Source organism: Asterias amurensis, chromosome 10, assembly GCF_032118995.1.
Source record: "Asterias amurensis chromosome 10, ASM3211899v1".
NCBI classification, from domain to species: Eukaryota; Metazoa; Echinodermata; class Asteroidea; order Forcipulatida; family Asteriidae; genus Asterias; species Asterias amurensis.
Window position 1 is genome coordinate 4252705 of NC_092657.1, and position 10049 is coordinate 4262753.

General features: G+C 41.5%; 1 pseudogene; it reads right to left on the reverse strand.

Annotated features, from left to right (window-relative positions):
- The window catches only part of LOC139942814 (MAM and LDL-receptor class A domain-containing protein 2-like), a 36431-nt pseudogene extending 26450 nt beyond the window's left edge, over window positions 1-9981 (reverse strand).
- Window positions 9982-10049: the final 68 nt, after the last annotated feature.

Genomic DNA, 10049 nt, shown 5'->3' on the forward strand with positions numbered 1-10049 from the left:
AACTTTTTGTGCTTAATGAGTTCTATGAAATTGGGCTCAGAGCTTGAGTCCTAAATACCTTGAATGCCTCCTGTCTTCGGCCGATCCCAACTACAGCCTGCTGCCACCGTTCTCCCTGCGACAGTCTCTTCTGCCACAGCAACACCTCATCCTTCGTCACCTGGTCGTCTAGGAACAGGCTCAGCTCTCCTGGCAATGTCCCCGCCATGTAGTAGAAGAACCTGATCTTGCAGTTTGTGTCGGCACTGTAGAATATCGGCCCTGTTATTTCGGCAATCTGGGATTCGGTGATAGCCCCGTACGCTGCAATGTACATGTACTTCCCTGAAATATAAAAGGAGTAAATATAAAGTAAAAGAACAGATTTACGAACACACTCCACCAATCTCAGTTACTTTTGCGCAACGCAGAGCACGCTTAGCAAGCGGATTTTGCACCTACTGTACACTTCATTTCACAATGAGAACAACAGGTTCTGGAACACATACCTTGTAAAATCCCTTTCCGGTGTGGCGGTTTAAAACTTTCCGCCGTGTTCAGTTTTTCGAATGACAAAATACGGTAACATTACGTCATGCGATGCCTGCGCACAGCAAACGAAAGTAGTCCATTTTTAGAGCCGTACTGAGTCATCCGTGTTACTCTCCGGTAGCTGTCATGGCGGCGTCCACGAGTACAACGAGTGGCGAACGCGTGGATCGTATGAGAGATTTTGGTGTGAAGACCAAGCAAATTAAGCAGTGTGACCTGCTTAAAGTTGTACGCATGAATACGAGTAAAGATGGGGCAAGAGAATGTGACTAAACAGAAAAGAATCGTAATAGAAACAATTTGGGGTCACTGAGAGAACTACAGTAGTCGCCAGGGTACTCGCGGCGGTATTTTTGTCTGACTAAGTCACCCGGAAAGCTAAAACCAATCAAACAACGTGCTGAAATGTCCGGCTTCCCGGAAAACTGAACACGGTGGAAGACCGAAACCGCCACACCGGGAGTTACTGTGTAACCGCTTATTACAGACATTTGTCCTGCTGTTGTACAAATGGAACTACTTACGTGAATCTTTGCTGTCTTTCGTTTGTCAAGTCAGGGTTTCATTGCGGCTATATTATGTAATTTTGTTTGGGGGGGGGGGGGGGAGAAGGAGAAGAATTTACCCTGATCTGTCCCCAAAGTATGATCCTCCCTAGGTGCGGCATTGGGCGTGGCTATAGTGTCGCTCCCTGATGCTCTATGCCAATCAAAATTATCCACAATCGTCTCGGCGAAGAAACACGTGTCAGTCTCAAAGTCACAGGAGGATGCTGCAAGATGTCACAAAACAAGTAGTTATTTAAAAGCACTGGATACTATTGGTAATTGCTCAAAATAATTGTTAGCATAAAAACTTACTTGTAAGCAATCAATGTTGATAGTAAAAAACATTGTGAGAAATGGCTCCCTCTGAAGCATTAAACAAAATTTTTGAGAAAGAAGTTATTTCTCAATAAAATATTTGAATTGATTTCGAGACCTCAGAATTAGATTTTGAGGTGCCGGAATCAAGGATCTAAAAGCACATAACTTTGTGTAACAAGGGTGTTTTTTTTTCAGTTATTATCTCACAACTTCGACGACCGATTGAGTTCAAATTTGCACAGGTTTGTTATTTTATGCAAATGTTGAGCACAAAGTGAGAACAATGGTCTTTGACAATTACAGTGTCTTTAAATGAAATTAGTCATTGCAAATATTTCTTTTGTACTGTACTTACGACAAGTTTTCTCGTCCGAGGCATCAGGACAGTTGGCTGTGAAGTCGCAGATGTTATCGTTGCTGACGCAGCTCACGCCGTCGTAGCATGAGAACTGATTCCTGCGACAGTGTGACGGAATGGTCGTCCCTATAACTGATACATTTTCCATACAAAAATTAAGTGCAAAGTGTGTCTTTGGTTTTTGAAAAATTCACATTAAAAACTTGCACGAACAAGCAATACAATAATTTAAAGAAGAATACACTTAGCTGAGAAACCCGGCCTGGCCGCGGGCAGATACATGTACTGTAGGAAACAACCTCCAGTGGGGTGGTAAACAAAAACGTTAAGAGGCAAAACAAAAGACAAGAACTCTGGCAGGGAAAGCAAATAGCGACAGAAAGTGGCTGACCTTTTGGTTCTTGACAACAACAAGACCAGACACACCCTCCCCAGTAAGGATATGTATTACATTTGAATGTGGGAAACCTTCTCAATTACACACATTTTTGACACTTTCTACAAGATTACCTGGTGCTGTGGTTGTAATGACAGGGAGTGGAGTGGACGTCTTCCTGCATGCCGACGTAAACGAGACATCATCAATGGCAATGCCGCCCTCTACTGTCAGACTCATCACACCTTCAATGATGACCTGCGTGAATAAAGGAATCCATTGAACCAGACATGTTAAAGAGGTGCTCTAAGGTGGAATCAGCAGATTTCAAGTCGGCAATGGGGGGCAGAAAGGCATAGGAAACCATCGTGATTCGAGGACATTACTAGACTTACATGTAAGCAAGTAAAGCATGCAGAAACTGCATGTGAAGGGCAAAACCAAAATGAATCAGGGTAAACACCAAAATTAATATTCTTTATCCCCGATGCAAATTTAACATATCTTATAATCGTTGCGGTACCAGCTGCCAAAACATAGGATTTGAACTGCCTCTAGCTACCGGGCAACCTCGGTAGTCTAGTTGGTAAGACACTGCTCTAGAATTGCAAGGGTCGTGGGTTCCAATCCCACCTGAGTAACATGCCCGTGTTATTTTGTTCACAGGACTCGGGAAAGTACTGAGTATACAGTGCTAACACACATCGGTGTATGGGTAAACACCAAAATTAATATTCTTTATCCCCGATGCAAATTTAACATATCTTATAATCGTTGCGGTACCAGCTGCCAAAACATAGGATTTGAACTGCCTCTAGCTACCGGGCAACCTCGGTAGTCTAGTTGGTAAGACACTGCTCTAGAATTGCAAGGGTCGTGGGTTCGGATCCCACCTGAGTAACATGCCCGTGTTATTTTGTTCACAGGACTTGGGAAAGTACTGAGTATACAGTGCTAACACACATCGGTGTATGGGTAAAAACCAACATTAATATTCTTTATCCCCGATGCAAATTTGAACATCTCTTACAAAATGAATAGCTTACCATGAAGTCAACAAGGCTTGAGAGTTCTATTTCTTGGCGACTCCAGTAGTCCTGTTTTCCTTCCCTGCTCCAGATCAATGTCATGGGGCCATTGATTTCCGTCATTGTGTAAACGTTCAGAGTGCCGACAAGTTCACTACGCATATGGTAGAAAAAGCGCAACTGGAGAGAAAACAATTAAATAAAAATAGGGTGGTATAAATTGCAGTACTGTTTTTTTTACGGTAAATTTTGGTTTGTTAGAAAAGAAAATAGAGAGAAGAAATGCCGACAAATTCACCACCGGGTGGTAAAAAAATCGCAACTGGAGTGAAAAAATAAAATAAAAATAGGATGGTATAACTTGTAGAACTGTGTGAAAATAGTTTTTTAGAAGAGTCAGTTTGATAAAACCAGGAACACTGGGGCGACCCCCATGAACGAAGCAGCAATGTTGTACGAGTTTGAAAAACTTAAAAAACCATGCTACGATCCCACGGTATCAAGAACTGTTTATCAGGTACGCAGTACGGTGCCAGTACATGTAGCTATGCAGTTCGTCGTCCAACAGAGCGGGCCGGTGCTTACGTATGTAAAGTTTTTGGAACAGGCTACAATTGTTCCCGTCTTAGGATTTAGTACTGAGTGCATACTTGGTTGTGATTCAGGGGTTAAACTTACCATGCACCCATCAACTAGAAAAGCAGCTCATATTGTGAAGGAGACAAACTTGCATTACATTTTAAGTTGAAACTTTGCATACAGGCATGACAGGTAGACACTACCCAGTAGATGATACATTTTGGGGAGTGGGTCCCATTCACCCTGTTTTTGGATTGGGGTAATACTGAGAGCATACTTGATTGTGGTTCGGTGGTAAAACTTACCAAGCACCCATCTACTGCAAGAACATCTCTTAAGGTGAAAGAGGCAAGCTGGGCTTTATCTCTCGGCAGGCTGGACGAACTTGTCTTTGTGTAGAGGTAGTAACCTAGATGGCGATAAAAACCAACAAAATTAAAACTTTATTAAAAAACTATTAGCATAAAACCTTATTTGGTGACGAGTAATGGGGAGAGGTTGATGGTATAAAACAATGTGAGAAACGGCTCCCTCTAAAAAAACAGAGAAAGAAGTAATTTTCCACGAACTTGATTTCAAGACCTCAAAATTAGGTCCCGAAATCAAGCATTTGAAAGCACACAACTTCGTTTGACAAGGGTGCTTTTTCTTCCATTATTCTCTCACAACTTCGACGACCAATTGAGTTCTAATTTTCACAGGTTTGTTATTTTATGCATATGCTGAGATACAGCAAGTGAGAAGACTGGTCTTTGACAATTACCAATAGTGTCCAGTGTTTTTAACAACATCTTACCGTTGGATGAGAGAGTGGTGTGATCGGTACTTGGCCTGTCTGATCCTGTCGCCCCCTGGCCTCGAGTCCAGTCAAAATCATCATCAAGGGTCACTTGTGTCCAAATAGTGGGGCACAGATCAGATTCAAAATCACACATGGAATAGCCCCCTAAAATGAGAAAAAAAAACATTATCATTATTTCATTTGTCTCCACAAGTTTGATTAAATAACACACAAGGGAGATTTTTTTATTTTATATTTTATGCAAGTCACCAGACACACAAGGCCTGAAGGCCACTTCAAGGTGTGGGCTACAATTATCGGTTGAAAGCAGAGAAATCCGGGAACAAACCAACTTACTTGAAGTACATGTAGAAACACCCTCGTCGCTGGAATCGCAGCAGTGTTTCTGAAAGTCGTACTCTCTAGACAGTGGGATGCACTGCCCCGTGGAGCACTGCGACTCCATTGGCCCACAGACAAACTCCGGCTCATTGGGGGCCCAATCTTTCAATCGGATCACAGATGTACGATGGAGATTTGTGAGTGCAAAGCCAGTGCTTACATATATTAATCTTTGGTTCTTAAAGCCCTCCTTTAAATTGTTTTATTTTCATGATTTTAGAAATTGTATCTCAATTATTGTGTTTAGTCATTTATTTTAATTTCATTTTTTTTTGGGGGGGGGGGTGGGGGTGGGGGTTAAAAAAACTGAATTATCGGTTAAAAACAGAGATATCCGAGAACAAACCAACTTACTTGAAGTACACATAGAAACACCCTCGTCGCTGGAATCGCAGCAATCTTTTTGAAAGTCGCACTCTCTAGACAGTGGGATACACTGCCCCGTGGAGCACTGCGACTCCATTGGCCCACAGATGAATTCAGGCTCAGAAGGGGCACAATCTGCGAACCGGACATCGTCGATAGCAAAGCCCCCGTCGGACGGGTTGCTCTGCGTGTCTTGGGCAGCGATGATTATCTGTGGATGAATAATTCATAAGGATGTTTTGAATAATTCACATATTTGGATTTACCTACTTGAAATCCTTTTTCACAAAGCTTCCATAGTCAGGAAGATTGCTAATTTGATTCATCACAACATGAAAAGATGGGTTTATTTTCAGGGAAGTTTCTACATAATCAGAGATATTTGGCATGCAGCTCTGGCAAATCCGCTTTTTTTAATGAAAGTTTAAATATTGGTTTGTTTCAGGGAACTCTGGTAGATGTGTACACGATAACTTGTACGCTTATATCAGGGGGGTATTTAGAACTTCATTCAACATCATAGGGGGGAAGTTTCCACGATCAGGGAGATTTTCAGATTGGGTCATCAGAACATGGAACGATTGGTTTATTTTCAGGGAATATTTCTGCAGAATCGGGGAGAGTTGGTTGCTCTAAAATCTTTAACTGAAACTTCCTTCCTTGTCTTCTATGCAAACGAAGTGTCGTGGCCGACCGGTTAAGATCACCGAATTCAAACTCTGGTGTTTCTGATCATCAGAGTGTGGGTTTGAATCCCCAGCCGTAACATTTGTGTCCTTAAGCAAGACACTTAACCATTGCTTCGTCCTTCGGATGGGACGTAAAGCCGTTGGTCCCATGTGTTGTGTAACGCATGTAAAAAAAAACAGTGCACTTATCGAAAAGAGAAGGGGTTCACCCCGGTGTTCCTAGCTGTGGCTGCTTAATGCGCCATAGCACCTTGTAAACCCTTATAAGATGCTACATATTTGGGTCTCAAAATTCATCACTGCAATAATCTTTCTGAAAAGTTTGTATAATTATACTCAGCGCCTATGATTACTTTGTTTAGTAGATACATGTACGTGCGCTATATAAGACTTTGATATTATTACTATTAATGGGTTCTTTGCTAGTACAGTAAATAAATTTGCTTTTCTGAAGCCTTTTTGAGGTATGGTGGACACAATGCTAAGACACTATTAGGTTTGCGTAAATCTGTCTGTATACACCCAAACCACACAGTGCACTCACGTAGTGGCCGCCATACATGCCATACCTCAAAAAGGCTAATGGCTTCACCACAGGGCTGTATACACATACTTCAATTTTGAAAGGGCAAGGGCACCAAGGCATTTTCTCTTTGGTTAAGGGCACCCTGTGAAGAAACTATCAATTTCTACTGGAGCATTTCGAGTACACGAAGGCAATGACACGGAGGCATTGACCAGGGGGCATGGAAGCAATCACCTCCGTTGCCTCCTTTAAAAGGTAAAAGGTAATGAAATAAAACAAAATAAAATAATATCTTACATGTCTTATAGAAAGGTTTACGGTAACACAATGTAATGAGTATCTCTAATGAGTTGGGGTGGTTCTGAAAAGAACCGTTAGTTTCAACTCGACGCTTCGCTTAGTATGCTCTGATCGTCTTCTGGAGATCGTCTTGAGAACGTCTTCTGCTTTCTCCAGAAGACGATCAGAGCATACTGATCTAAACGTCGAGTTGAAACCAACGGTTCTTTTCATAACCACCCCAACTCATTAGAGACGGTCATTACATGGTGTTACCGCTAACCTTTCTATATCGTGTTCCCACCATGCAAAGTTTCAAATCCTACTTAAAGCAATATCTATAAAACACTATTTCCCCTCCTCACCTGGAAGTCAGTGGCACATGCGTCCACCACAAAATCCTCAAATATCCATTCATTCCTGTTGTCGATATCATCGCCGATCTTAAAAAGTTTCCGTTCTGATCCTCCAGACCGGAGAATCAGCTCGAGGTCGCCAAACTCCAGTCCGAAGATGTGATACCAGAGACTGATTGTACACGTGCGGCCACAGAGGGCAAAGGTCGGACTGATGACGCGGGCTCGTGAGTTCCGGCCGGGTGAGATGATGCCGTCCACGTATATGTAATGACCTTTCGAGAGAGAAGAGAGATTGCATTGGGTTTTGAGGTGCCATGAAGTATCAATACAATTTGTGGTAACACCATGTATAATAATGTATAAACTAACATTTTGCTTGGCAAAAATGAGGGAACGCTGCACTGTTTTTTACACGGCTGTTTTGTAAACTCTATGGCGTTTGCCAACCAACAGGGTCTGTACGCATGCGTGAATGTTGCATGTTTCATGAAAAGGGTCCATTAAGGCGTGTGGTGGCCAAGCAGGTAAAAGCACCGAACTCAAGCTCTGGTGTTTCTGATCGTCAGAGTGTGGGTTCGAGTCCCGGTCATGACACTTGTGTCCTTGACAAAGGGGTACACATGTAAATGGGTAACTGCAAAAGTAGAGGTTGATATTTTGTATGAACAAGTACAGTTACCCATTACAGGTTTTATAAAAAAATAAAAATACTTTAGCCGTAAATTACCGTACTAATAATTCGTGTTTTTATTCTTGAAAGACTCACCAGTGAAGCTATCTAGAGTGTGGTCTTCTCTTGGACCATCAAAGCCGTCTGGTTCCTGACCTCCAACGCGTAAACTCCAATCAAAATCATCTGTTGTGTCTTGGATCCAGTAGCACAGACCATTCTCAAAATTGCAAGTTTTGGCTGAAAAAAGGGCGGGAAATTTAAGATATTTATACAATGTCTGAAAATACTACCGTTGTGGTTATTTGTTTGATATTTTAATAAAAAGTTAAGGTGATCCCCTCTCAATGGCGCTTCCCCATGTGTCTCGAAAACTGGCTGTACATAGAGTTATACATAAGAACTAGCGAGCGCACTATGCATTTATATATGTTAAGATGTTGAAAACAAGTAACTGTTGGTCCTTACTAAAAATTTTGGGACAGAACTAAAAATTTTGGAACAGAATTTTTACTCACGACAATTGAACTCGTCCGAGGCATCTGGACAATCTTCGCGGAAATCGCAGAATTTTCCAGTTGCGAGGCAAGACATATCGTTGCATCTCCTTTCAGTTGGTGCACAGTCAGGAATTGGAGTAGTCACACCTTTCAAAATAAACAAAAACATTTTTTCACTTCTACAATAAAAAGTAAGCACAAACATGAAAATTACAAACTTGGAGCTACAATGTAATAGAATTTGAGGCACTGCAAGGTATGTTTAGTTTGCGGTAACACCATGTGTGTATCTACTTGTTCTAAAGAGAACTGCCGTCGATTTCACAAAACTCTTCCTAACTTAGGATTAATCTTATGACCTGCAATGTAGCATGCAGACCTTAAGATTAATCCTAAGTTAGGACAAGTTACTCGTACTAACTCGAGATAAGACGAGTCGTACTCTTTGTGAAATCGACGGCTGTCTTTCTATATTCTACTACCGCGGAGTAGACTAATCAGATGTTCGAGAGACTTCTCAGTTCTGAAATGTACTGTCCTGCTCGATGGTATAGAAAATAGACTGGACTACTACTTTAGCTTATAGGATCATAATTAACTGCACTACCGCGAAGTCACTCCTTAGGGTTACAACCAGTATCACATCTGTCAAACGATGACACTCCAAAAAACAAGACCGCCGCTAATACACAAGACAACCAAAAGTTAAAGCTAATGGTTTCCCAAACAGGTTTGTTTTGAGATGAGTTTTCAAGTAGGAATGTACATAACGTATCTGCTTTTCTGAGTTGAAGTGGGACGCTGTTCCAAGAGATGGCCGGCATGTGAAACACAGCGATCACCTCAGGAGTGCCAGGATAGTGGAACGTTCAGGAGCACAATCAGAGGCATACTGATCGAAAACTATCAGAGCATACTCACCAAAACATCGAGTTAAACCACGGTTCTTTTCAGAACCACCCCAACACATTTAGAGATAGTCATTACATGGTGTTACCACAAATTTTTCCATAGTGTATTCCCACCATGCAAAGTTTAAAATCCTACAGGAGCACATTGTTTGAGGAGCGCAGCTGTCTGGGAGGTTTGTATAAATGAATTAAGTTGCCGATGTATTCTGATGACAATGTGCATTGACCTAAATTTAATCATGGATAAAACTTTTAGCTTTCAGCTTGAAATATTTTTCAAAAAACTTACCGTCAGTTCCAGCAATGTGGAGAACCATCCAAAACAAAGTTATCCTGAAATCCATCATTCTCTCTTTTGAATATTAAACCGAGGAAAAACTCAAATCATTTTCGTGAAAACTCCGACTGCCTACACAAAAACCCAAGTTTTGCAAACGGGTTGTTGGAGCTTAGGGTGATCGTTGGGGTTGATCAAGTCGGGTACAAGGATTCTAAATCTGTCCCTGTGTGTGTGTTTTTGTTTAAGGTTATACAAGCAGTCAACGATGATTTAGCAGGGGAGGGGGATTATTCAAACTGATAGCAGTTGATAGGGGTGTAACAGCCACACTAAAATAAAATTACGTTTCTTGTGTGTAATTTGATGATTATGAAACTTTCATCTGTGTGCGTATTTTTAAAGATATGCAAACAGTCAAAAATAATCTTACAGTCATTTGCGCACATTTAAGAATATGCAAAACAGTCAAAGATGATCTTGCATGGGAGGGGGATTGCTCAATCTTGTATCATTTGAAAGGGGTGTGACAGCAACAGTAAAAAATGATT